Source organism: Nerophis lumbriciformis, linkage group LG11 (assembly GCF_033978685.3).
Source record: "Nerophis lumbriciformis linkage group LG11, RoL_Nlum_v2.1, whole genome shotgun sequence".
Lineage (NCBI taxonomy): Eukaryota > Metazoa > Chordata > Actinopteri > Syngnathiformes > Syngnathidae > Nerophis > Nerophis lumbriciformis.
This window is the reverse complement of record NC_084558.2, coordinates 49555828-49565827: the sequence shown is the minus strand read 5'-3', so window position 1 is coordinate 49565827 and position 10000 is coordinate 49555828. Positions and strand designations below refer to the sequence as shown.

The following is a 10000-nucleotide window of genomic DNA, read 5'->3' as shown; positions in this document are numbered from 1 at the left end:
CTAGGATTCAGCATTAATCGTGCCGATGAGGTCATTGTCAAGTGTAAGACGTTTAAAGCGCGTGCACAGCTGGAAGAAACTGCGGGATAACGACCACTTTTGTACTGCCATCTTGTGGAGTCAATAGAAAAAACACCACACCAGGACGTCGCCTACAGCCACAGTTGGTAATACCAATGTCTTTTAATCCTGGAGTTAATTGGAGACCCGCATGTACACTCATGACCTCATGACACGTTTTAATTATAATGCCTTATTTTAGACTTTGGTCAGGTTGCAAGGGTTCACAAAATCCACGGTTTGGATCTTGTCACGGTTTTTGGTTTTGTGCACATTGTTGTTTTTGTCCTCGTCCCCGTTTCTCCTCCCCGTCTGCTTGTTCCTACCCCGTCGTGCTCACCAGAGGACCTGAGCCCATGTCAATGTAAGTGGATTTTACTTTTTGAAATGTTGATTATTGTAGCAATATGGTTGTTGAAGTTAAGGATTTGTGTGATTTCTGATCGTCTGTGGGGGCACCAAAGGGACTTCTGCTTGCGCGCGCGCGTGTGTGTGTGTTCATGTATTTCTACCCTTCTTGAGACATCAACAAGGAAAGGTATCTTCCATATGAGGACAAGTGAGGACCCAAATCATGGTCCCAATACGGAAAACCATTGCATCTAATAGAGAGCCAAATACTAGAGTCCGTGAACATTGCTCCAAAGTCAGGATTTTTTGTTGATTTAATGTGCATACAAAATTAAACATTGACAGGTGCAAAGGCAGCAATATATGATAAAACAAGACGGCAGCTAAAGTAGGACTTCCCTATTCATCGTGGCCATTAACAGTTAGCTTCTACAGCTGGGTTGCCCAAAGTGCGGCACAGGGCTCATCTGTGTTCCGTGACTCCTTTGTCATCGGCCTTCAGCACATTACAAAAAACAAAAAAATAGAGATCTTATTTGCACCCCTGGTGGTGAAATCCATCAAAATGAGGGTGGTCCCAAAAAGGAGGGATTTTTCTAATAGACTGTGTGTTGGTTTTAAAAGTGCTCCCCCTCTGGTCAACATATGAAATAACAAGTGTGTGTAAAAAATTGAAATGCGTCCCCTTTGGCCCAAATTTATAAAAAAATATATATATATATAATTAAAAAAATATATATATATACAGTGTATGTATGTATATATATATATATATATATATATATATATATATATATATATAAATATATATATATATAAATAATAATACAATTGTGCGTGTGTGTGTGTATATATATACATACACACACACATGCACAATTTTATAAAGCCAAAATTGAATTTTTTTTTGTAGTTCGCTTTAATCGGAAAAGTATGGATATACATTTTGATACCGGTACCAAATTATTGGTATCGGGACAACCCTAATTTATATACATATACACAAAACATTATAGTAAAATTGTGTGTGTGTGTATATATATATATTTATATGTACATACAAATACACACGAACAGTTTTATTATAATTTTGTATAAATAACAAAATTACAAAAACAAAATAATTATATATATATAATATATACATATATATGTATATATATATATATATATATATATATATATATATATATATATATATATATATGTATATATATATATATATTGGTGGTACTTGATGAATACTTACGTCTACTACACTACTGTATTATAATGATGTCATTAAGGTGGTACTTGATTGCTAAGTATTGTTGTCATGGCGTGAGGAATTTAGCAAGCACTTCTTCTGCTCTTCAGGGGAGGATCCTTTGCGACCCTGGAATCCGAGCGGGAGAAGCTCATTTCCTTCAAACATATACGCTCTCTGACCCCTGACCCTTGGCGTTCGACCTCCCGCCAGAAGCGGGGCTCCCGCAGGAAACGCTCCCCCGCCGAGAGCGGGGCGGCTCCGGGGCGACCTTTGACCCCCGCCGCCGCGGACAACAATGAGCGCTTGCAAGGGACACGTCTGAAAGGTTAGCGTGCTCATAAAGACGCCGGCACGGGGGTGTCCTAACTTTTTCCACAGAGGGGAAAAATGAAAGCTTGCCATTTTGATATTTGTCATATTTAAAACCAACACAACATTTATTGTATTAATTAAGACTCCCCTCAATTTTGATGAACATTAAAGTCTCAGGGACCCAAAAGGGTCTCTGTCATCAATCAATCAATCAATCAATCAATGTTTATTTATATAGCCCTAAATCACAAGTGTCTCAAAGGTTTTTTTAAGCCTTTTTTAAAAGCATCCACAGTCTGTGGTGCCCTCAGGTGGTCAGGGAGCGCGTTCCACAGATTAGCTTTGTCCTTGGAGGTTGGAGGAGCTTAGCCTGTCCGGAGCGGAGGTGTCGTGTGGAGGATTTGTGGGTGAGCAGTTCTTTGAGGTAGAGGGGGGCATTTCCATGGAGGCACTGGTGGGTTAGTAGGGAGACTTTGTATTCAATCCTGAGTGGAACAGGAAGCCAGTGAAGGGATTTGAGAACTGGTGTGATGTGCTCGTATTTCCGCACTCTCATCAGGATCCTAGCAGCACTATTCTGTAAGTACTGCAGCTTCTGAATGTTCACGCAGTCACGGGGAGAACATGCAAACTCCACACAGAAAGAACCCGAGCCCGGGATTGAACTCAGGACTACTCAGGACCTTCGATAATAAAAAATAAATACAAATAAAAACTACAACTAGCACGCCCTTACCAAAAAAAAAAAATGCTTTTTTAAATAGAAGGGTTTTTAAGCCTGTTTTAAAAGCATTCACAGTCTGTGGTGCCCTCAGGTGGTCAGGGAGAGCGTTCCACAGATTGGGAAAGTCGGAGCAAAAAGCCCAGTCTCCCATTGTTCGGAGCTTTTGTCCTCAGAGGTTGGAGGAGGTTAGCCTGTCCGGAGCGGAGGTGTCGTGGATTTGGATTTGGAGGTGAGCAGTTCTTTGAGGTAGAGGCCAGTGAAGGGATTTGAGAACTGGTGTGATGTGCTCGTATTTCCGCACTCTCATCAGGATCCTAGCAGCACTATTCTGTAAGTACTGCAGCTTCTGAATGTTCACGCAGTCACGGGGAGAACATGCAAACTCCACACAGAAAGAACCCGAGCCCGGGATTGAACTCAGGACTACTCAGGACCTTCGATAATAAAAATAAATACAAATAAAAACTCCAGCGCCCCCCGCGACCCCAAAGGGAATAAGCGGTAGAAAATGGATGGATGGATGGATGGATGGATAAAAACTAGAACTAGCACGCCCTTACCATTTTTTAAATAGAAGAGTTTTTAAGCCTTTTTTTAAAAGCATTCACAGTCTGTGGTGCCCTCAGGTGGTCAGGGAGAGCGTTCCACAGACTGGGAGCGGCGGAGCAGAAAGTCCGGTCTCCCATTGAAAGTCCAAGCGGGGAGCGTTTCCTTAAATTCCTGACAGCGTGTCTGCATCGACCATGTTGGACCTTGAAAATGCGAACTATCTGGCGCACGCGGTCTGCCTGGAGCTCAGCTGTTAGCCTCCAGACAAGGTTAAGACTGCGACGTGACGTGTGTGATAGTGGCAGAAAAGATGTCGCCTTCAGCTGCTTTCTAAACATTGAAGACATATCTGGCTAGGGGGCAGGAGGGCGGGGGGGGGCACAAAACCACATTTTCCCAATTTAGTCAAGTGACTTTGAATGCAGCATCTGTTCTCCTTTCATGCTCCCAATCTCATGAAGTCACACTAATCATAAAGTTAGAAGTACCAATGGTTGTCACACACACACACACAAAATTATTCTCTGCATTTGACCCATCACCCTTGATCACCCCCTGGGAGGTGAGGGGAGCAGTGAGCAGCAGGTGGCCACGCCCGGGAATCATTTTTGGTGATTTAACCCCCAATTCCAACCCTTGATGCTGAGTGCCAAGCAGGGAGGTAATGGCTCCCATTTTTATAGTCTTTGGTATGACTCGGCCGGGGTTTGAACTCACAACCTACCCATCCAAGGGCGAACACTCTAACCACTAGACCACTGAGTATATCAATTGTAAAAAAGTTACATAGAAGGTAAATAAAAGGTAAAATAAGTGAAATATGAGGTAAAAGAAGGTAAATATAATGTAAAATAAGGAATTTAGAAGGTAAAAGGAAATAAAACAAAAGACAGTCAAAGAAGGTAAATAAAAGGTAAAACAAGTGAAATAAAAGGTATATCAACTGTAAAAAAGTTACATAGTAGGTAAATAAAAGGTAAAATAAGTGAAATATGAGGTAAAAGAAGGTAAATATAATGTAAAATAAGGAATTTAGAAGGTAAAAGGAAATAAAACAAAAGACAGTCAAAAAAGGTAAATAAAAGGTAAAACAAGTGAAATAAAAGGTATATCAACTGTAAAAAAGTTACATAGAAAGGTAAATATAATGTAAAATAAGGAATTTAGAAGGTAAAAGGAAATAAAACAAAAGACAGTCAAAGAAGGTAAATAAAAGGTAAAACAAGTGAAATAAAAGGTATATCAACTGTAAAAAAGTTACATAGAAGGTAAATAAAAGGTAAAATAAGTGAAATATGAGGTAAAGAAGGTAAATATAATGTAAAATAAGGAATTTAGAAGGTAAAAGGAAATAAAACAAAAGACAGTCAAAAAAGGTAAATAAAAGGTAAAACAAGTGAAATAAAAGGTATATCAACTGTAAAAAAGTTACATAGAAATGTAAATATAATGTAAAATAAGGAATTTAGAAGGTAAAAGGAAATACAAAAAGTAAAAGACAGTCAAAGAAGGTAAATAAAAGGTAAAAGAAGTGAAATAAAAGGTATATCAATTGTAAAAAAGTTACATAGAAGGTAAATAAAAGGTAAAATAAGTGAAATATGAGGTAAAAGAAGGTAAATATAATGTAAAATAAGGAATTTAGAAGGTAAAAGAAAATAAAACAAAGTAAAAGACGGTCAAAAAAGGTCAATAGAAGGTAAATAAAAAGTAAAAGGAAGTTAAGTTAAAGTAGCAATGATTGTCACACACACACTAGGTGTGGCGAAATTATTCTCTGCATTTGACCCATCACCCTTGATCACCCCCTGGGAGGTGAGGGGAGCAGTGAGCAGCAGCGGTGGCCGCGCCCGGGAATCATTTTTGGTGATTTAACCCCCAATTCCAACCCTTGATGCTGAGTGCCAAGCAGGGAGGTAATGGCTCCCATTTTTATAGTCTTTGGTATGACTCGGCCGGGGTTTGAACTCACGACCTACCCATCTCAGGGCGGACACTCTAACCATGCGTCTTCACTTCTCCGGCACGTCAAACTCTCAACAACACCCCTCTCCATGTTTACAATCCGGCACTTTAATACAAAATAAGTTGCGATTCTTAATCGGTCGTTCAATATTGGTTGGGAAATGATCACAAATTCAATGGTTAAATTGAATAAATGTCGTCAAAAAGTATTTTATTTCAACGTTGTACAAAACCCCAAAAGCAGTGAAGTTGTCACGTTGTGTAAATGGTAAATAAGAACAGAATACAATGATTTGCAAATCCTTTTCAACTTATATTCAATTGAACAGACTACAAAGACAAGATATTTAACGTTCGAACTGGAAAACGTTGTTCTTTTTGGCAAATATTAGCTCATTTGGAATTTGATGCCTGCAGCATGTTTCAAAAAAGCTGGCACAAGTGGCAAAAAAGACTGAGAAAGTTGAGGAATGCTCATCAAACACTTATTTGTAACATCCCACAGGTGAACAGGCTAATTGGGAACAGGTGGGTGCCATGATTGGGTATCGTCAGAATAATTGTATCTAAGTTATCACAAAACTTTGTGTTACATTGAGTTCAGCAAAAGCTGTCTTTGATCCTACCAAGCAAAAGGCGTGTAAAACTCCACTGTGTATGATGGGAAGCGACATGAAGGCGTGGATTTCTTTGATGTATTGTAATCCACAGGAAGATTTTGTCTTGACCCGAAATCTACAAAGCGGAGAGGAAGCAGAGCCTGACTCCCCTCCAGGCACCTTTTCTTTGAACTGTTTTACGACCTTTTCTTTGAACTGTTTTGTAACCAAAGGCGATGGCTGTTTACGACCCCCCTCCCTTAGAAACAGCTGTTGCCATGTAAACAGGGAAAGCCCAAATAAAAGAGGAGGCGTACAATCTTTCGTCAGAGCGTGGCACGACACTGTACAGTGTCGACGCGTTTCTCCTCAATTAAGCTAAATTGAATTCTGTCTCTGTTTAATTCCTTGCTTCTTGTCTTGTTTAATAGATGTCATCAGTGTTTGAACCTGACAGGTATAAAAGCAGCTTCCATGAAATGCTCAGTCATTCACAAACAAGGACGGGGCGAGGGTCACCGCTTTGTGAACAAATGCGTGAGCAGATTGTTTAAGAACAATATTTCTCAACCAGCTACTGCAAGGAATTTAGGGATTTCACCATCTACGCTCCGTAATATCATCAAAAGGTTCAGAGAATCTGGAGAAATCACTGCAAATAAACGATGATATTACGGATCGTCGATCCCTCAGGCGGTACTGCATCAAAAAGCGACATCAGTGTGTAAAGGATATCACCACATGGGCTCAGAAACACTTCAGAAAACCACTGTCAGTGACTACAGTTGGTCGCTACATCTGTAAGTGCAAGTTAAAACTCTACTATGCAAACCAAACCCATTCATCAACAACACCCAGAAACGCCACCGGCTTCGCTGGGCCTGAGCTCGTCTAAGATGGACTAATGCAAAGTGGAAAAGTGTTCTATGGTCTGACGAGTCCACATTTCAAATTGCTTTTGGAAACTGTGGACGTCGTGTCCTCCGGACCAAAGAGGAAAAGAACAACCCGGATTGTTCTAGGCGCAAAGTGTAAAAGGCAGCATGTGTGATGGTATGGGGGTGTATTAGTGCCCAAGGCATGGGTAACTTACACATCTGTGAAGGCACCATTAATGCTGAAAGGTACATACAGGTTTTGGAGCAACATATGTTGCCATCCAAGCAACGTCATCATGGACGCCCCTGCTTATTTCAGCAAGACAATGCCAAGCCACGTGTTACAACAGCGTGGCTTCGTAGTAAAAGAGTGCGGGTACTAGACTGGCCTGCATGTGTGGCGCATTATGAAGCCTAAAATACCACAACGGAGACCCCCGGACTGTTGAAAAACTTAAGCTGTACATCAAGCAAGAATGGGAAAGAACTCCACTTCAAAAATGTGTCTCCTCAGTTCCCAAACCTTTACTGAGTGTTGTTAAAAGGAAAGGCCATGTAACACAGTGGTAACTTTTTTTTAATAGGTGTGCCAAAGAAATCGGTTAACATGTGATTTTAAATCGATTCATAATTTTGTGTTGGCCTTTTTTAAAAAGAGACATGCGTTATTGTAATTATGCAATTTATATGATAGCGTGGCCACGCCCACTGAACATCATTGAATTCTGATATTTTTGTGTAGAATTTATTTTGCCTGGAATATTAATACCTGAAAGTACACTTATTGGGCGTCATAGAAAAATAGCAAGGCGTCCAATAATAATAATAATAATAATAATAATAATAATAACAAACATGGCCGCTGTGCCTGATTGGCAGCAGCTGGCGTCTGATTGGTTCGTTCCGGCAGGCGGTCGCTGATTGGCTGCCTCGGGGCGGAACGGCGGAAGGCCACGCCCACCCAGCAGCGGTCGTGCTGGCCTGGCTTGCAGGAGGTTGGCGGTGGCCATTCATTCTTCTGCGGTCCGCCGGAGGACGTGGAACAAGAAAAGAAAAACGGACCCGCAGGAAAGAAAAAAAAAAAGCTCCAGAAAAGAGGACACAATTCAGCGACAAGTCGAGACGAAAGTTATCCACCTTCGACGGAGACTTTACGCCTCCTTCCTTCACCGTCCATCCTCCAAGTAAGTTCCCTTAAAATCGGACTCTACTTCTCTACAATGCTGATATTTCCCGTCTATAAACAACAATATTCTCATCCTTTCCCCCCACACATCTTCTTACATTTCACAATGTTCTACTTCCAAACTTTACGGCGATACTTACGGCAAAGAAAAAGCCAAACAAAGTGACCGTTTTTCGGCTCGGAGATTTGTCTAATGTGGCATCCATCCATTCACCCATCTTCTTTTTTAAAAAGAATAGTTTCACTTTCATAACACTTGAAATTAAATTGAATCCATTTTTATACAACTATCGAGCTACATTAAAATGACGAACGGTTTAGTTAAATAAAATATATATATATATAATTGTGTTGGGTTTTCGCTGTTTGTGACGAATCTGCCGTTTGGTGAGAAAATATAACTCTTACTCTTCGTAAATTGCATAAAAACCAACGGGTTTTTTTGCCAAATGACTTTTTTCAACAGTTAAACATCCAAATATGTTAACAATAAACTTCTGAGCAGGTTATTATTATTTAATTAGAGTTACGCCTACAATTTGCCACGCTTCCGCACAGCATGACATCACATTTTTTTTAAATAAACACGCCCACCTAAATAATAACAATTGCACTATCTTCTTTTGGGAAGCACACTTTGTCATGTTTGCTGCTATTTGTTGTTAAAAAAGTGTCTTATTTTGAATGACAATGTAGATTAGCAGGGTATTTGTGTTCATTGGTGCTAATGTTAGTGTTCCATAGCATAGGACAACAGAGAAACCGTTTATAATAATGTCTGTTGTTTTAAGTTAATATAGAAATACAACATTAAAATTGCCTTTTGACAAGGAAAAATGTCAAAACAGTTATAAAGGAAAATTATGACTTTTACAGCAGTGATCTACTTGCCATAGCGGCAATATATATATATATATATATATGTATATATATATATATATATATATGTATATATATATATATATATATGTATATGTATATATATATATATATATATATGTATATATGTATGTGTATATATATATGTATATATGTATGTATATATATATATATATATATGTATGTATGTGTATGTATATATATATATATATATATATATGTATATATGTATGTATGTATGTATGTGTATATATATATATATATATATATGTATATATGTATGTATGTATGTATGTATGTGTATATGTATATATATGTATATATGTATGTATGTATATATATATATATATATATATATATATATGTATGTATGTATGTATATATATGTATGTATATATGTGTATATATGTATATATATATATATATATATGTATGTATGTATATATATGTATGTATATATGTGTATATATGTATATATATATGTATATGTGTATATATATATATATATGTATATGGAGATGTATATATGTATATGTATATATATATATATATATATATATATAGATATATGTGTATATATATATATATATATATATGTATATATATATATATATATATGTATATATTATATATGTGTATATATATATATATACATACATATCTGGCTATGCATATAAACTATCTTCTTCACTAAGTATATTTTTTTAAATAATAAATAGTGGTATCATATGTTTATATATGATACCACTATTTATTATTAAAAAATAAATACTTGGACTTTAAATATCTAAAATTAATTCAAGCATAAAAATATCAAAACATATTTGGGTCATTTATTTCAGTTCTTGTGAGAATTCTTCTATGGTCTGCTCGGCTGCGTTCACGCCTACAGTACGTCTCCTCTGCGTACCTGTCAAAAACGTTCATTTTTCTGAGGGGAATTCCGTTTTTTGTCCTTCTTTCCCGGCCTGTCTGCGGTTTTTGCTACCGCAACGGAGTGTAGTCTCATTAAAGGAGCGCCACGAGTTTCATGTTCCATCATTCAATCACGACAGAAAAGATATCTCTGCCAAAAATCCAAACTATGTGTAAATATCTTGACAAATAAGATATTGTTATACATACAAACCCTGTTTCCATATGAGTTGGGAAATTGTGTTAGTTGTAAATATAAACGGAATACAATACCATACCTACTTTATTTATAAAGCCCTTCAAAAACAAGCACAGTTGAAAAACAAAGGGCTG

General features: G+C 37.8%; 1 protein-coding gene and 1 long non-coding RNA gene across 2 annotated transcripts in view; both read left to right on the top strand.

The window, feature by feature from the left end:
* The window catches only part of LOC133610001 (uncharacterized), a 2670-nt gene extending 487 nt beyond the window's left edge, over positions 1-2183 (top strand). The window contains exons 1-2 of the long non-coding RNA XR_009815816.2: positions 1-424; positions 1768-2183. The exon at positions 1-424 is cut by the window's left edge and continues 487 nt beyond it. This is a non-coding gene — a long non-coding RNA (uncharacterized lncRNA). The remainder of the gene's footprint in view (positions 425-1767) is intronic.
* A 5483-nt stretch (positions 2184-7666) lies between these two features.
* Positions 7667-10000, top strand: part of lhfpl2a (LHFPL tetraspan subfamily member 2a) — a 109053-nt gene continuing 106719 nt past the window's right edge. The window contains exon 1 of the mRNA XM_061966056.2: positions 7667-7871. The gene's annotated coding sequence lies outside the window, so the exon portion shown is untranslated. The remainder of the gene's footprint in view (positions 7872-10000) is intronic.